The sequence below is a fragment of the Corvus cornix genome, chromosome 9, assembly GCF_000738735.6.
Source record: "Corvus cornix cornix isolate S_Up_H32 chromosome 9, ASM73873v5, whole genome shotgun sequence".
NCBI classification, from domain to species: Eukaryota; Metazoa; Chordata; class Aves; order Passeriformes; family Corvidae; genus Corvus; species Corvus cornix.
In genome coordinates, this window is record NC_046339.1 from 14,785,245 (window position 1) to 14,798,450 (window position 13,206).

Below are 13,206 nucleotides of genomic sequence, written 5' to 3' on the forward strand. Positions count from 1 at the left end.
AAAAGTTCAAGTAAAAGTCACCTTTAATATCAAAGCATTCAATGAATACAACCACCAGATCCTTTTATTACTCTCCAGGACCATAAAAGGACTTCCAGTGGGAGGTGGATACATACAAATTAGCTCTAGGAAAGTAATGTTTATGTATTAAATAAGAACCACGTTTTAATGAATATGTATGTTTACGGTGTATCAATACCTTGTAAAGTCTCACAACACACACAGAACAAAAGAAATATCCTCTGTGTGTCCTGCACAGATAAAGAATGCCTGCCTTCTAATGCTTCGAATTGTGTTATAAAGTTTATTCCGGCCGATTTCAGTATCTTCAGTGATCAGAGGTCTGAGTTTGATTGAATCCTCAATTTCAACAGCTTGAAATGAACAAGGCAAAACAAATTATTCACATATGTTCAAAAATATCGGGTAATTAATTGTTTTAATGTGTCCCAGCACATGCACAGGAGTGAACAGGAGCAGAGCGGTGTGTGCGGGGATGAAGTGCGGGGCAGTTACTGCAGGGAGGCTGCAGGAGCTCCGGGAGCCACCGGCCGGCGGCGGGGCTGGGGGGGCCCGGTGTGGCGGGGCTGGACCCGGTGTGGCGGGGCTGGGGCGGGCCGGTGTGGCGGGGCTGGACCCGGTGTGGCGGGCCGGGGCCGGCCCGGTGTGGCGAGGCTGGACCCGGTGTGGCGGGGCCGGGGCCGGGCCGGCGCTCCGGGCCGCCAGGAGGAGCCGCAGAAGCGCTGCCGGCGCGGGCACGGCCGGGGCCGAGGCCGCTGAACGGCCCGACAGCTCCGGCACGGACACGATTTCTCCACGGCAGCTGGCGCTGCATTTCTCATCTGCAGCGCAGAGCGGGGAGCACGGGAGCCCCCGGCAGGCGCCTCCGCCCAGCGCCCCGCTTGCCCTGGCACAGCCGGTGAAAGTGCTGCCCTTTGCGGCATCTCGACTGGGCATCGCTACTGTCCCCTGGGCTTATTTGGGAGGCATGCCCCATCCATGTAACACTTTTAGGGAGAAGCTGGCCCAGAGAGCCTGACCGTCTGACAGAAATAATGCCTTAGAGGCAGCTGCTTGCTGATACAATCCAATAGGGAAAAAAAACTGTTTTGAAGGGGATGACGCCACCCTCTTAGACATTCCTGGAACTTAAACTGAACATGACTCAGTCAGAGTGAGAGTATGCGTCTTGCCATGTTGACTTTTTATTTAAACATATTGACTAAAATAAGTTCATTTGATCTGTTTCCTTCATCATGTGCATACCACAGCAGATGCAGATTAACATACCTATTAGACTTACATATCAGTTTAAGACCAATGTGACAAGCAAGCAAAGAAACAAAACAGGCAAGTAAAAAAAAAATCTGAAAGTATTTTCCTATGCAGGATTTCACATTTCAAATTTGAGCAGTTGAAAATCATCAGTTCAGAAGTGGCTCCTTCCTGGCCGAAAACATTCTGTGAGGATTTCTTAGGGTAAATTCATGGCAAGTGCGATGGACAAGCCCTAGTAAAGCCTGAGTTAGCCATGAGGCACACACCTGGCTGGCACAATGCCATGGCCACCCTGCCACAGCCAACATCTTGCTTATTGGATGTGAACAACTTTTTTACTCTGCTACTCAGTTTTCAGGCTGACCCGTGTTCATAGAACCTGCCTACCATATATCCCAGCTGATGTCAAACAATGCACATATATTTCATGCTACAGTTTTCAACACCTAAAGCATTAAAATGTACTTTCTGAAATATTGCAGTCCCCTTTTTGGCTCTAACATTGCAATGTTAATTGGAGTATTGTAACAGTGCTACGATTCAATCCCTGCTTGCTAGTTTACAGCAGGAGCTGTTGGACTGGCTATGCTGTTTGTAGGGCAGAGTTGACATTCATCCTGTCAGTGACAGACACAGACACCAGCTCTTGGCTTGCCATGACCTTCCAGCTCTCCCGGGGAGCTTTGATTCCTTTTGGCCAGTGACACTTCACTCCCAACCTGCAGCCAAAGATCACACAGCACCCCCGAGACAGCCATGCTTTCCTGTCCACTGTTCATCCTTCAAATAAGCCTCTTCTGGGCACAGCCACAATCCAGCCCTGAGGCTGTCAGATGATCTCCACAGCCCTTGTCAAAGTTGGGATATAAGCAAGCCTGGTCCACTCCTTTCTTATTTAACACCAACTTATGGAAAAAAATTTTACAGTATTATGACTTCCTGTGCAAGTTGTCCAGTGATCCCTACATCCTGTGCCAGCACAAGCTGTGAAAGCCAGCAGCCTCCATGTATGGATGCAGAAGTAGCATCTCATCAAAGTGTTTCCAACTCTCTTTACTACTTTCTTAGTTTCATTTATTTCTTCCCACTTTCTGACCCAACTTCACTATCTCATCCATTTCCCTTTACAAATTTCAAGCCTGAATCCAAATTTCTTCAGATCTGACTCCTATGCAAGCTGAGCCCTGACAACTGCCTCAAATGTGAGTGGAAGCTCTCTGAGAGAAAGCAAGGTGAGCAGCCCTGCGTGCCCATGCTGCACACAGGGCACTGCTCCCTGTGTCAGTGACACACACGTGCCCTGCCTGACACTTGTGTAGCGCTGTGTAGCTCCAGGTACTGCTGCCACACAGGCAGGACACAAAACTGACTTCCTAACTGCCTGTGGCCTTTCAGTCCTGTCTTACACTGTTGGTTGTATTAGCAATAAAGAGTAAATAACTCTACATCCCACCTGAAATACCGTCAAAATGTGGCAACATGCAATCATGCTTGTACATTCAGTTAAATCCAGTAATAACATATTTTATTCTGACATGCCATTGAAAACTGAATGCATTTATTTCCTCAGACAGTCCAGCTATAGGTAAAGCTTTTCTAGATGTTTCAAACACATTATGTAAACTAAGTCAACACACAACCTGTCTAGATACAAAATACCCTTGAGAGTGAAATTCTGGTCTCTGAGGAATTTGCTGTGGCAATAGCAAGATTTACTGGTTTTGTCATTAGATTATGTTCTTAGGATATCAATCATCATTTCTTTGTCAACAGATTTTGCATATCTCAACATGACTGATTGACTTGCAAGTGCAATCAATGAGAACTCAGAGGCTTCAGCATCTTTTCTGATAACAACTGCTGGGATTTACTCTCAGGAGTATAAGAAATGTTCTGCAGTACGAGCCACATCTTTTATGCTCAATGTCAAATATAATAGGTTTCTAATAATAGAACCACCACAACCTGTCCAGCAATTCCAGTCCTGGATTTGCCACAGGACACATCTTGTTAGGTTATAGCTAGTACAGTAAACAGTGACCCTTCCTAGTGACATGGTAAAAACAGAAAGGCTTCACATGATGGGGAGTTTTCTCATCTACAACAGTCTTCAGAAGGATTTAGCAGGGCGAGTTTCAGTGATATATTTACAATTCCTCTTACACAAATTCCAACAGAATTCTGGCGGTTTAATATGGCTCTTTATAAGTAGGAAGGACACCCATCTCCAGGGTATACAGATGCTAAATCTTTAATTTCAGACCTGACTTATAATGGTATATTCAAAGATTTTTTATGATGGGAACATAATAGAAGAAATATGAATGTAATGGGGGAAATAAAACTTTGCACATTGTCCCTTAACTCAAAGAATTTTCTTGAAAATTCTCATATTCCCTTAATTAATTCCATGAAGAAATCAAGTTGTAGAAGTATCGGCGGCTTTGGGACAACAAAATAAAGTAACACAGTTTTAAGCTGTTGCTCAGCTTGGACTACTGGGGGCAGTAATTCTCTGGTCCAGCTGGTGTTGCAGTGCAGTATTCTCACTAATGCTCAGTTAAGAGTTATCTTAAGCCTGCAGAGAATTCATGTGACACCCACAGATTTAATGGGAAGGACAAAAATTAAGCACAAGTGCCAGCCTTCATGGGTCTCTGCGCTACATGCAAAACCCTCATCAACCCATATCCTGCAGCTGCACAGCCACAGCTCCCAAGGGATCCCAGCCTCATGCTTCCTGCTGTGCATTGCTACCATCTCAGCCTTACACCCTCCACCACCAGGAGAGCATGCTGAGGCAAGGAGACAGGTTACACCCAGCATGCCACAGCCACAGCCCATAGGCAGGAGCGGAGCTGGACAGAGTTATGAAGTTATGAATGAAAACCTAGATCACACACCCAAAGACAGGCAGCTATAAACTAAACTTGCAGAACTGCAGAGAGCGTTACATCTGCACTGCCTCCACATCCTTGGCCAGGAGAGCAGATTGTTTCCTGTGAGGTCTTGGCCGGTGACAGCCTGAAGGACACCCCGGTCTGAAGGACACCTCAGCCTCAGCTAGGCAGTGGCTCACTGCATTCATTCCCCAAGGCTGGGGCACTCATCCCATTAGCCCAGTCTGGTTCCTGGGCTGGGCTGGGTTTTGTGGAAGATGCTGTGGTGAACGCAGCAGAGCAGTGACCAGAACAGAGAAATGCTGCTTCCTACAAAAATGCATGGATCCATGGCACTTGCTCACAGTGTTCCTGTACATATTGTAATGTCTGAACTTAGTTTTGTCCACATGCCAACTGTGCACTATATTCAGAATACATGTACACAATTGTGCCTCCCTTTCTTCCCGGTAACACTGGGTAAATTGTGTGCTCCTGCCTCAAGGCATTGAGTGGAGAGGCATTGGACCATATTTGAAAGATCCAGTTAGAGTTGTGTACCAGTTTCACACTGAATTTCAATAGGAATGTGGTGTTAGCATCCAGCTTTATGACCACTGCCACTGCCTCAGTCCCTCTTTGACAGAATTTCTTCCTAAAGAAAAGGGCCTGAAATGCTGACCTGCACCACATGGGGGAAATGCCAGCAGATTCAAAAATTCTGCGTTTCCTTGCTATGGCTTTAGAAGTACTAAAACTTTTTCATTAGTTATAATAATCTAAGTTTTGTTCATCTTTAACTCAAAATCCAGATGGACATATTGCTGTACTTCACAAGCATCAGCTACATATACTAGATTTGATGCAGTGCTTGCTGCTTGGTCATTCTCTTTTCATCAGCCAGAGCCTATGTAATATTTAAGTCCTTAACTTTTGAGTATTCATCACAATATCACTTGGTGGATTCTTACCTCTTGCTGACAGCTGCCTGTTCTTTATAGCTTTTACATAAGATGCATAGATGCAGAAATCTGCTGTGTCCCATCCATCACTGAGTTTTAAGACAGAGACTCCTCTCCTTTTGCAGCAGCTTTCCTTCAAAATTTTCTTTGGAAATCTTTTATCTGAAAATATGTTTTAAAGGTCACAGGTCACTTATTGCTCTGCAGTCAAGAATTTCTTTCCAGATGTCAGAAACTACTGTGCTTTAATTATACAGTCTTCTGAAAGGCCTGCCACACAATGAATTTTTTTTGTTTTATGGAAGTCTTTTATTGGCAAAACATATGACTAATGAAAGGGATATGACTCTATGCTTACCGTAATATGGATTACTACAACACTGTTTACAGCTGAGCTTTAAAAACAATTTTCAGGCAGCTCTGATTTTGATGACTAAAGCTTTAAACCTCTCAGGGTTTTTTTACTCTTTTTTTAAATCCAGAGGTGGTGAATTTTTAATTCCTGATGCCATTTTTTGTCAGGCTGGGCATAGGTGTCTGTAGGTCAGGCATATGCACTGGAACTATCTATGCTTTTTTGAGTTCTCTAATGGAAACTCATACAAACTCTAAGAAGATGTTAGAAAATTGTGACACACTGTCTAATTCACAAATTGAGATAAAGTGAGAGCAGCTCTCCTCAGCCTGCACATAGCTTGAAGCTTTCTCCTTCTGCCTTAGTCCTGAATGAGAATTTGTTGCCTGAAACATAGTCTGTGTTTTAGCTGGTCTAGTGAAAACTCATTTGTGCCGAAGAACCGTGCCTTACATGATGCCTTCAGCAAGACTCTGCAAAAACATTACTGCTGGAGCTCCATACAGCCGTGGCTATTCAAGTGGCAGGCAGGTCTCAAGAGTTCTTTATTCCTGTCAGACACAAACCATTATAGACCAGCATTCTCCAAGAGACAGATCTGCTTGTGGGACATATAAATACTGGTTTTCCTTCCATTGATGTCAATAGGAGCAAGGATGCTGGTATGATGTTATGAGATGCTAAGTTCTTAAAATATGTTCTGAATGATTTCTATTTTTAAGAGCTGTTTTGCTTTGGAGGATGAAAGGTCTGTTCACTTAATATGAGGAACAAGGTCTGTCTCAGATATGTGGAAGAACATCTATTCATCCAAAATCTTAGCTATTTCAGGAATAATCTGTAAATTATTTTAAGAGTTTGTTTAAACTGTTGTTAACTATACCTGGCAGATTTCTGGCAAATGCATTATTGTTTCTTTAGACTTCTCCATTCCTGCAAGGAAACTTTTTGGGAGACGGGACTTGTCACTTCTCCTGTTGACACTGTTCTTCTTTGTATAAATAATTACACATTCACTGGGACTGGGACTAACACCTCCACCCTCCCCAGGAGGGTTACTGAACCATCAGACTAGAGCATTGTTTTTTCTCTCACCAGCTGGCTCCATGAATATTTAAGTATACTTTACAGAGTGGGACTGTTCCAGTCAGAGGGGCTGATGGTCAGGTCACTGCTGTGAGGAAGAAACCCAGATTTGCAGAGGAGAGGAGAATTCCTCTCAAACACTGGTAAGAGTTAGATTTTGTGAGGCATGCACTAACTTCTTCAGGAGCACTAATGCGATTTTCACCTTCTCTGTGGGATTTACACATCAATTTGTGTCATTATTTTGACAACCACTTCCATTAAAAAAGCACTTTTAGCATTAAATGGAATAGTTTGCACCAAATGAAATTGAGTTTGGAAACTTGATTTCATTTAGAAATACAAAAAATCATATTCAGCTCCTGGGTACTGAAATTTTCTCTCATGTCCAAGTATTCAGTCAATTATTAGCCCATACTAAATTAGAAAGTCTTCCCAAATAATATCTTGTTTACCAGTATGGGCTCCACAAATTTTATGCCTTTTATCTTAGTCTAATCAAAGGTAGGTAATTTCTGCTTTCTGCTTTAAAAACTGTGAATTTTATGAATCATACCTTGTTGTCATAGAGTGAAGGGTTTCTGTGAAAGGCAGGGTAACTTGGGAATCCACAGCCTGGAAAAACTTCATTTTCCCCAACTGAAAAACATTCAGTTTAACAAACAGACTTGTATTTTAAGGGTAGTTCAAACACCAAACTAAACCAAAACAGACAAACTGGGATTAGGAGTGGAACAGACTGCTAAACTATCCAAAACTGAACAGCAGATTTAATCCCTGATTCTTTTATTAATACAAAGTAGCTGAAGAATTTGGAAATGGAGGGAAAATTGTCACAATAACCTTTGAACACAAGGATGTGGGAAAATCGAAAGTCCTGTTGTGTTTGGATCAGACCTCTGATCACTTTTTTACAATTAAAACCTTTTGGGTCTAAGACTTGCATTAGACTTTGACTGGAAATATATGCTGGAGTCTTCTTCTGCATTACAGAAAATGCAGAAGTGACACAACAGGTATAAATTCGGAAAATAACAATCCAGGGCAGATCAGAGACACAGTACACTGAGTTTAGAATCTGCTTAGTTGAATTAGATGTACTGGACTTTCACTTACATTTAAAGGAGATAATTTAATAAGGGTACTTAATAGGAGACTCTGGTGTTAATAATGCCAGAAAATTCTTAAAGAATCCACACAGGCACACTTTTACCTGGGTAAAGCCTGTAACCATGAGAGGGGTTTTAGGGTGGTGTCAAGGCAGAGAGAAGTGTCAGCAGTGTTTAAGGTCCTAAGAACCCAGAGCTTTTAAAACTTAGCTGGAAAGCTGAATACAGAGATGTTGTACTGGATAGACAGTGTAATAGTCATGATCTATTGGTTGCACTTACAACTCAAGCTCCATATGAATCAGTTCCTCTCATTCCCTTTCAAGAATCTATACACCTTGCATCACATATCTACATCTGCACCTATTTACAGCAGGAATTCCTTGCTATTTGACACTGCGCAGGATAATTATTATCACTGCACTGCAGTACATCTGGAAAGATGAAGGAATGCTGGCTCAGCATACCTTGGGCAAAGCACTGCACCTCTTAAAGAAGGATGGCTTACATAAAACAGGAGCACAAGAGCTGCATCCGTCTTTCATGCACGCCAAAAGCCAGGCATAATTGCTTTGAAGTGGAACAGTTACAGCAGTACAGCTCTCCAACTGTAGAAGAGGGAACAACAGAAATTTAAATAAATACTTACCAATCCTTGAAATTTCTCTGATTCCTTATTCAAAGATGCTACCCATCCACCAGAAATATTATGTGGTAGAGGCAAGCAGTCTTCATTCCTTTCCTGCTGGGATTAAAATGAAACCTGGCTGTTATCTCAAGAATAAGCCCAAAGATCAGGCTTAGATTCTAGAAAAATTTCTCATCCCGAAATATCCTTTCAGTAAGTGAGTTGAAGGATTTAAACATAGAGACTCTCTCAAAACAGTTGCCTGTGTTCAAGTGTCCATGTCCAAACTAAAGTCAAGTATAGTTTAGGAACAGTGAAATTAAATTGCAATATTACTTGCTCAGTCTGGCCTTTATTTTGTTTGGTGGATATGAAAAATTTCCTCAGAGACTGTTAAAACAAAAATACTCTGAAGCTCTTGAAAGTAAAACAAGTAACTCCTGGAATACAAAAAGGATAAACTGCTGCTTAATTCTGGCACTGCACTTTTGATTCCTAATGTACTAAAGGACTGTTGTTGAGTTAGAACTGAATACAGGTTCCAAGCATTTTTATACCAAATATATATCTAATTTAGGCATGTTTCTCTAATGCTTTTCCACTGTTTAGCTTACTTTTGTCATACATTTGGTAACCAAAACCACTACTATCTAGAAGTCTCTGGTCCCGGCTCCTGAAATTTCCATGTATGTTCCTTCAATTTTTTATAACTTTTCCCCTTAATACATTAACATTTTAATGACCTGTAATATTTTGCCCATAGGAAGAAGCACTCATATAGTACTCAGATGTGTTCTCTGCAATACCATGCTGAGATTGATATTGACAGTGACATTTCTTTACATATTAAATAACAATGATTCTGTGAAAATCATTACCCAGCAACATAATAGATCACAGATGTGCTTAAAAAGCATAACATTAGGTTAAACTCTGAATTCTGGTCTGGAACGCATGTGTTCATCTCCCAGGGCAGTAATTCAGCACTTAGAAAAAGTAAACTCACTATTGTAATGCACATGGCAAATAGCTGAGTTCCAGCCACCAGTGAAATAATTTGGCCCCAGTTTTGCATTCCATGACCCCTGTACTCTGATGGGAAGTAGGCCATAGGGACTGACTGTAATTCCTGTAGTCAGAACTGCCCAGCACTGGTACAATTTATTGTTGCACAGGAACATCAGTGATGCAACACCCACCTTCTTGCCAAGGACACTACGTTGAATAAGGACAACTTGGCTAAATAAGGACAACTGAGGGCATAGCATGAACAACAGGAGGAATCCAGGAAGTCTTTCTGTACCATCAATATGATGCTGTACCTGGCAGAGAATGATTGTATCAAGATATTCCCTCACAATTACTCAGCTCTCTTGTCTTGGCCTAATCTACCTGTTAAAAAAAGGGTATTTTCCCTGTTCTGAATTTTCATCTTTGAGGAAGGAAGTCCTTCAGATGTAGGCTCCCCCAGTTTATCATTCAGATGTAGCTGTTGAGCTGCTTAGTTAAGTTAGGGAGTCCTTTTCAAGCTAAGAAAACAAGTGCAAGAATTATTACAGCTGATGGAAATTTGATTGTATTCTCCCACCTCTTGTTGCACAGGCTGTCATATCATTTGCATATTTGGTAAAGTGTTTTTTCCTCATTGTCCCCTTTATGGTAATTTGGAAGCAGATAGTGAATTTTTCCTATCAGTAAAAGTGGAAAAAGAGTATTTTAGTTGGCTGAACTAAAATTGCTCACAACACTTTTCTTCCTAAGAGCATTTGTAGTAAATAAATTAGATCCAATTGCTCTCCTTTTTATGTATAGCCTTATAAATAATGGTAGAGGGAATTCAGGAAAAGCAATGAGAGCATTGGCAGGGAACAGTTTCTCACAGGGCTTAGTTCTGATTTCAAATCTGTGTTGCTAGTAACAGCAAACTAATTACATATGAAATTGCACCATGAGACTCAGGTCCCAGGTATCACCTGTGCAATAGAGTATGACAGCATAACACATTTGATTCTCCTTAGAAATATCTCTATCCTGCAACTACATCATTCAAAAGACAGAAAATAAAAAAAAAAGGGTGGGGGAGGGAACAGAAACTAGATGCCTTAATACAAACCTACTTATTTATAGCCTATAAACTCTTTCTTGAATTAAAGCAGACACACAAAAAATAGGTACCTTCTTTGCTTGAGGTTCCGGTTTTATTTTTGACAGCATTCTTGCTGAAAGCACACTCTCATCCTGAAATAGACTTCTCTGGAGCATCCTTGATGCCTTTTGCAACTTTTCTTTCCCTACTTCTGCACGGAGAGTACCTGACAGCCTCTCACTGCACACACTCCTGAGTGCATTCCCATGTGCCTTTATGCCTCTAGTGTCACTTGCAGCCAGCTCGAAGGGAAGGTGGCTGTGACCACCACCAGTTTGCTAGCACCAGTTGTGCCATGTAACACAGTAGTGGCTTCACACTCACTTTCTTCATTCAGGTCTGAGTTGAGTTTAACAGTGTCTAGTGGAGGTGGTGCTTTTGGAGGGGAAAGGATGCTCTTGTACAGTAGATTGTTCAAAATATCAGCTCTTTTCATTTCTCAGTCTATAAAACAGACTCTGATCTAAGTCTCCAGAAATTTATTCATATACAGATATAAGTGAGTCTTGTCATTAAATGAGAACAATGGCTCCAATGATGATTTTTATATATATATATATATATCCCTCATAAAAATAATTCTATTTTGTACCAAGAAACAGAAAGTCTGTTTTTTCCATTTTAGTGACACGATTTTCTAGCTGCTCTCTTCTTTCTTCAAGCACAATACAATTAATGGTCTCATGTTTCTTTCCCACATCCACCAAAGCTAAGGGAATCTGTTTTGTAGTTTTGTTTTATAATATTATCTACTTGAAGATTTGCTGATTTAGATTACATCAAGACTGGCTAGCTGATCTGTCTTAGCTTTTACAGCTCTCTAGATAAGAATAGCATCCCGTGACCCTTGATGATGCCCTGCCCCATGGGAGCTCGGGAGTTGTCCTGCAGAGACTGAGGTGCTTTGCTCCTTTCCTCTCCTCTCTTCTCTGTCTGCTGCTGGAAGATTTGCCCATAGGACTGCCTGATTCACAGGTACCTGTTGGCAATTCAGGGGCTCTGCCTTTTTTTATTTTAGGGCCTTCCACTCCATACTTTATGCTCCTTCTCCTTTTATGTATTGAGTATTTTCCTCAGACTATTGTGTTTCAAACACACTACCAGGGACGTAGCACTTGCTTAAAAATGTTGGTTTTAGAGTCCATTCTTCTGACTTGTACTTTATCAATTTCTACACCTGCTGTGTGATATGGTCATTGTAAGTGCCTGCTCTTGGTCAATGGACCCTGGGATGCTTCATTGGAAGTGTTGAAACAATCTTTTAGGAGTCTTGTACTATGAAGAAGTATCTGTTCACAACATTATGAATGTTTCCAGCATCCTGCTTGACAGCAGGCACTCTGGTTAATCATTATTACATCTCTTTGGTTACAGGAATGCTTACAATTTAGCAGTAGTTTTTAAATAATTTTATATTTATAGTTTTTAATATATTTATATAAAAATATATTTAAAATATATTTTTATATATTTATATTTATAATTTTTATATTATGATGTAAAACAGTTCAAGTAATATAAATCAGCAGCATTCTCCTTAATATTTTCTTATGCTGGCAAATAACTTTGAACAATAGAAGATAAAACATTTTTTAAAAAGAGTTACTGGATAGCAGTTTGTATTCCTATAACAAGAGGCAAGTAGAAACTGATATTAGTATTACCCAAACTGACAAATGGAAACACCAGAAGGTAATTTCTGTACTGCTTTTATGATTAATGCATCATGTCCGGTCTCTGCTAAATGCTAAAATGAAATATGAAGTTTTGCAACTGTATTAAATATGTCATCACTTGAGGTAAAACTAGCAAAGAGACAAAAAAAAAAAGTTAATTAAGGAATGTAAACTTAGTTCCTAATAAGTTCCTAAATTCCTAAGGTGTGGGAATACTGTCAATGCTACATTTACATTTGGTACCTCAGTATCAAAAGAAACAGGGGAGGGGAGGTCTATGACTCATCACAGCCATTTTTTGTATAAAGCCAGAAACCACATTGTCATTTGATAAATGAGCCAAGAGCAAACCTTTACAGAGAAAAAGAGAGAAGAGTGGGAATTCCAGTCTGAGGAAGGGTGGAGGCTCTGCAAGTTTTCCAGTGACAATTCTTGTGTGGTTTTTTATTTCTATAAAGTAGCAGTTTCAGTTAAAGGCATAACATGGATAACTCTGTCTTACAGATCTAAGCAAATTTGGGAATCCTAGGAACTGGCTGGGCATATCAGTTTGAAAGAGTCATTTTAGGTGCTTGGATTATCAAGAAAATAAGGATAAATCGTCTCTATTGCACATTGTCCAATGCTTTTATGAAAAGGGACAACTTGAAATTTCAGGAAATACCGAAGTTCTTTTGGAAGTGAAAATATCAAGATCTTGGCACTTAAGACTGCACTGAGAGAGTTGGGGTTGTTTAGCCTGGAGAAGGCTCGAGAGCAGCCTTATTGCAGCCTTTCAGTAAGTAAAGGAGACTTAAAAGAAAGATAGGGGAAAGCTTTTTAATAGTACCTGTAGCAACAGGACAAGGAGTAATGGTTTTAAACTAAAAGAGTGTAAACTCAGATAAGACATGAGGAAGAAAATTTTTATTATGACAGTGGCAACACCAAGAGAGGTGGTGGATGTCCCATCCCTGGAAATATTCAAGGTCAGATTGGATGGGGCCCTGAACAACCTGATCATTGCGGGAGTGTTGGACTAGATGAACTTTAAAGGTCCCTGCCAACTCAAACCATTCTATGTTTCATATGAAATAAAGGGCAGTTG

The 13,206-nt window shown here is 40.8% G+C and overlaps 1 long non-coding RNA gene across 9 annotated transcripts in view; it reads right to left on the minus strand.

The window, feature by feature from the left end:
- LOC120410461 overlaps window positions 1-13,206 on the minus strand; it is a 39,214-nt gene continuing 26,008 nt past the window's right edge. For 7 of the 9 annotated variants that reach the window (XR_005602632.1, XR_005602631.1, XR_005602630.1 and 4 more), the window contains 3 exons: window positions 8,319-8,411; window positions 7,117-7,199; window positions 1,600-5,281 (listed from right to left, as the gene is read on the minus strand). This is a non-coding gene — a long non-coding RNA (uncharacterized LOC120410461). Of the gene's footprint in view, window positions 375-1,599; window positions 5,282-7,116; window positions 7,200-8,318; window positions 8,415-13,206 lie in introns of those variants that run through there. The other 2 variants (XR_005602626.1, XR_005602627.1) reach the window with 2 other exon arrangements.